Raw genomic sequence first — 6,000 nt, 5'->3', positions numbered from 1 at the left:
TCATTAGAGTTACCAGCCTCAGAAATTGCAGCCCAAGTAAATGCTTCACAGAGTTCAAGTAACAGACCTATCTCAACGTTAAAACCTACCCTCACCAGAAACCGTGGATGGATGGCGGCATTCGCGCAAAACTGAAAGCGGGAACCACAGCATTTAACCATGGAAAGGTGACTGGGAATATGGCCGAATAGAAACAGTGTAGTTATTCCCGCCACAAGGCAATCAAACAAGCAAAATGTCAGTATAGAGACAAAGTGGAGTTGCAATTCAACTGCTCAGACACGAGACGTATGTGGCAGGGTCTACAGACAAGGACTACAAAAGGAAAACCAGCCACGTCGCGGACACCGACGTCTTGCTTGCAGACAAACTAAACACCTAATTTGCCCGCTTTGAGGATAATACAGTGCCACTGACGCGGCCCGCTACCATGGACTGTGGGCTCTCCTTCTCCGTGGCCGATGTGAGTAAGACATTTAAACGTGTTAACTCTCGCAAGGCTGCCGGCCCAGACGGCATACCTAGCCGCGCCCTCAGAGCATGTGCACACCAGCTGGATAGTGTGTTTTCAGACATATTCAATCTCTCCCTATCCCAGTCTGCTGTCCACACGTGCTTCAAGATGGCCACCATTGTTCCTGTACACAAGAATGCTAAGGTAACTGAACTAAATTACTTTCGCCCCGTAACACTCAATTCTGTCATTATGAATAGGTCCACAGACGATACAATCGCCATCACACTGCACACTGCCTTATCCCATCTGGACAAGAGGAATATCTATGTAAGAATGCTGTTCATTGACTATAGCTCAGCATTCAACACCATATTACCCTCCAAGCTCATCCTGAAGCTTGAGGCCCTGGGTCTCAACCCCGCCCTGTGCAATTGGGTCCTGGACTTTCTGACGGGCAGCCCCCAGGTGGTGAAGGTAGAAAACAACACCTCCACTTCGCTGATCCTCAACACTGGGGCCCCATAAGGGTGCGTGCTCAGCCCCCTCCTGTACTCCCTGTTCACCCATGACTGCGTGGCCATGCACGCCTCCAACTCAATCATCAAGTTTGCAGATGACACAACAGTAGTGGGCTTGATTACCAACAACGACGAGACAGGCTACAGGGAGGAGGTGAGGACACTCAAAGTGTGGTGTCAGGAAAACAACGTCTCACTCAACGTCAACAAAACAAAGGAGATGATCGTGGACTTCAGGAAACAGCAGAGGGCGCACCCCCTATCCACATCGATAGGACAGCATTGTAGAAGGTGGAAAGTCTTAAGTTCGTTGGCGTACACTTCACGGACAAACTGAAATGGTCCAGACAGTGTGGTGAAGAAGACGCAACAGCGCCACCCCAGTCATAGACTGTTCTCTCTACTACCGCATGGCAAGCGGTACCGGAGTGCCAAGTCTAGGACAAAAAGGCTTCTCAACAGTTTTTACCCCCAAGCCATAAGACTCAACCAGTGCTCCCGCACATTGGCTAACCGGGCTATCTGCATTGTGTCCCGCCACCCACCAACCCCTCTTTTACGCTACTGCTACTCTCTGTTCATCATATATACATAGTCACTTTAACCAAATCTACATGTACATACTACCTCAATCAGCCTGACTAACCGGTGTCTGTATGTATCCTCGCTACTTTTATAGCCTTGCTACTGTATATAGCCTGTCTTTTTACTGTTGTTTTATTTCTTTACTTACCTATTGTTTACCAAATTCCTTTTTTGCACTATTGGTTAGAGCCTGTAAGTAAGCATTTTACTGTAAGGTCTACACCTGTTATATTCGGCGCACGTGGCAAACTTTGATTTGATTTGTTCACCCCGCTACCATCCGGAAAGCGAGGTCAGAACAGGTGCATCAAAGCTGGGATCAAGAAACTGAAAAACAGCTTCTATCTCAGGGCCATCAGACTGTTAAACAGCCATCACTAGCACAGAGAGGCTGCTGCCATAAATATAGACTTGAAATCATTGGCCACTTTAATAAATGGATCACTAGTCACTTTAATAATGGCACTTTAATCATGTTTACATATCTTGCATTACTCATCTCATATGTACACTACCGTTCAAATGTTTGGTGTGACGAGATCTTCAGTTTCTTGGCAATATCTCGCATGGAATAGCCTTCATTTCTCAGAACAAGAATAGACTGACGAGTTTCAGAAGAAAGTACTTTGTTTCTGGCCATTTTGAGATGGAATTGAACCAACAAATGCTGATGCTCCAGATTCTCAACTAGTCTAAAGAAGGCCAGTTTTATTGCTTCTTTAATCAGGACAACAGTTTTCAGCTGTGCTAACATAATAGCAAAAGGGTTTTCTAATGATCAATTAGCTTCTTAGAATGCTAAACTTTGATTAGCGAACACAACGTGCCATTGGAACACAGGAATGATGGTTGCTGATAATGGGCCTCTGTACGCCTATGTAGATATTCCATTACAAATCAGACGTTTCCAGCCACAATAGTCATTTACAACATCAACAATGTATACATTGTATTTCTGATGAATTTGATGTTATTTTAAGGACAAAAAAATTGTTTTTCTTTCAAAAACTAGGTCACATTTCTTTGTGACCCCATACTTTTGAACGGTAGTGTATATATTCTTATTCCATTCATTTTCTTAGATTTGTGTGGGTAGTTGTTGTGGAATTGTTAGATTACTTGTAAAATATTGCTGTGATGTCGGAACTAGAATCACAAGCATTTCGCTACACTCGCAATAACATCTGCTAACCATGTGTTAGCATGTGTTAGCATGGACCAACAACATTTTATTTTATTTGACATCAACTGTTCAGAGGAGACTGTGTGAATCAGGCCTTCATGGTCGTATTGCTGCAAAGAAACCACTACTAAAGTACATCAATAAGAAGAAGAGACTTGCTTGGGACAAGAAACACGAGAAATGGACATTAGACCAGTGGAAATCTGTCCTTTGGTCTGATGAGTTCAAATTTGAGATTTTTGGTTCCAACCTCTGTGTCTTTGTGAGACGCAGAGTAGGTGAACGGATGATCTCCGCATGTGTGGTTCCCACCGTGAAGCATGGAGGACGAGGTGTGATGGTGTGGGGGTGCTTTGCTGATGACACTTTCAGTGACTTATTTAGAATTCAAGGCGCACTTAACCAGCATGGCTACCACAGCATTCTGCAGCAATACGCCATCCCATCTGCTTTGCGCTTAGTGGGACTTTCATTTGTTTTTCAACAGGACAAAACACCTTCAGGCTGTGTAAGGGCTAATAGACCAAGAAGGAGAGTGATGGAGTTCTGCATCAGATGACCTGGCCTCCACAATCACCCGACCTCAACCCAATTAAGATGGTTTGGGATGAGTTGGATTACAGAGTGAAGGAAAAGCAGCCAACAAGTGCTCAGCAAAACTGTTGGAAAAGCATTCCATGTGAGCTAGTTGAGAGAATGCCAAGAGTGTGCAAAGCTTTCATGAAGGTAAAGGGTGGCTACTAAAAAAGCATCTAAAATATATTTTGATTTGTTTAACTTTTTTTTGTTACTAAAGGATTCCATATGTGTTATTTCATAGTTTTGATGTCTTCACTAGTAGTTGACTGGTACTGTACATTAAAAAATATATAAAAATGTCTTATCAAACACAAACTTGGTTACACAGGTGTCATTCACTAAAAAAGGTGTAAAAATGTAAATAAGCTGAACTGTTTAGAAATGGCATTCTTGATCGTTTTACATCCAAGGTGTAGGTGATTAGATTTCACTTTCACCGTTGCTTGTGCATGTCTTGATAGTCTTTGAAGCAGTCCCTCTGCCAGGAAACAAAAAGCGAACTGGCATTTCGGACAGAAGATCTGGCATTTCACCCCCCCCCCCCACCCTGTGTTTTGTGCAATGCTTGCAGTTCTTCCATTTGTCTTTTGGCATGTGTGTTGAATAGTGGAGCTCACCTTGAGTGGTGGGTCTTGTGATGGTTGTGAGGTTGCTTTGGGCCCCCATTTCCAACACCAGGTGCTCTCGAAAGGCCAACTGGGTGAGAGGGGTTTGACCTTTTGCTTAGGCCATAGGCTTGTGAGAATGGAAGCATTTACTGTAGCAATGTCCACAAAGTGATCAAAAAAAAGTATTATGCAACTTCTTGGTCTTGTGGAGGTCCTGGTAGTAGCCTATCAGAGCATCAGATCGGTTGACACCCTCCATGCTGGCATTGTAGTCCTTCACAGAAACAGGAATGGGGACATTCTTCCTTTTTCAGCCTTGTTGAGACATGGTTATTATTGAATGCCTTATGCTGTGTGGTGAGCATGGTTACTTCCCTAGTGTCCTTCCATTTCACAAAAAGCAGCTTGTTTGTCCTGATCCAATGCATGGTCCCCCTTGCCGCTCTCTGTCATGTTGTTTACCTTGGTCTTGGGGGAACCGATTCTGTTAGACGAATGGTGCCACAAGCCCCTATTTTATTTTTTAAGAGGTCTATGAAAAGTGGATGTAGAACCATCTGATGGGGTGATTTGACATAGCAGTGGGGGATGAAGACCTTGACCGGCGGGGGCGGTTGCTGGGGAGGGGTGGCTCCCAAACATCATCATCCAAACCCTCTGCATCCTCCACTCTGTGGTAAATAAAATAAAGGGATATATTGTTGTAAGACACACAGAATTACAGTTGCCTAAATTTACAAAAACGACATTACTGTAAAGTAAAAACACCAAGCCTAAACTTTATCTGCACAGGGACTCACATGGGTGTGAAGCACACACAATGCAAGCGGTAACACTTTGGAGACAAAGACAGAGGTGAGAACCACAAATAAACAATGACCATGAGTTTAGTGGCCTCTCCAAAGTTACAATGTTGAAACTTAGAACAGCAAACAGTGAGCTAATATGAAACATAGAGGGAAAATACTTTGGAATTATACAATATTGAAATTGCTTGTTACATAGGCCTATGTAAACTAAATCCAAAGCACAAAATGCAGACAACTTATAAAAAAACGAAATACATATAGTAAATTAGCTATATAAAGACAATTTACTTACAGATCTAAAAGTTATCTAAAAGTGGATCCAATCCTTCTAGAAAGCAATCTTCATCGGCCGAGTCAAAATCCTCGTTGTCCAAATCGCTCTCCTGATCCGAGTCCGACCAGTATTTTATTCAAAGCTTCTATGTCGGTATACTTATTCATAGCTGCCTTATTTTTAGCTTCCTATTCGATATTCCTAGTTTGAACTTTTTCTCCCCCCTTGAGAAGCCATCTTTTAAGCTAAAGTGATGAAATTAAAGCAATGAAATCTGTTTACAATGTAATGAACGTGCACAGTGCGTCTCGTCTCTGAGCCAGGTAGCAATAGTTAGCATTACGCATAAAAAGTTCTCGACCTTGTTTTGTCCCACCCAGGTCAACTGTATATCCCTGGAAAGCTTATCTCATTGGCTACAAGACTCTCAAAATGCCATAGTAGCCTATCCCATGTGTAATGGATGCCTATGGTGCGTAAGCAGGCAACGTCATATTTTTCATGCGCAAAGATATAGTCACTTGGTGGACATTCAATGTTGCCATACATCATCATAGAACATAGGCTACATTTGTTCCTACTAACCTGAGGATTAATTTCATACCCCTCGTGGCGATAGCTCAAACACAGACCAAACCAAAGCTTATCTTGTAAGATGTTTGCTGTTTGGTGAAAATGTTGTGTAAAATAAAAAATTGGAATCTCGGGGCTGGTGATCAATAATGGTAGGTCACAAGCAGACAAAAGTGTTGCCTATTTTCCCCATTATCCCCTGTGCATTAATACATAGATTTTCTGTTTGTCTGTTGCTAGTTCGTCTTCTCGTCAAGCCTTCCAGCGTGTTTTTCCCGTACTCCTGTTCTCTCTAGTCCCTGTTTTCTAGTTCTTCTGGTTTTGACCATTCTGCCTGCCCTGACACTGAGCCTGCCTGCCGTTCAATACAGTAAATAGCCTAAAGTTAAGGCTATCTTACAAACTACCTTAAAA

Source organism: Salvelinus alpinus, chromosome 3, assembly GCF_045679555.1.
Source record: "Salvelinus alpinus chromosome 3, SLU_Salpinus.1, whole genome shotgun sequence".
Taxonomy (NCBI): Eukaryota; Metazoa; Chordata; class Actinopteri; order Salmoniformes; family Salmonidae; genus Salvelinus; species Salvelinus alpinus.
The sequence above is the reverse complement of the archived record's forward strand: the minus strand, read 5'-3'. Positions refer to the sequence as shown.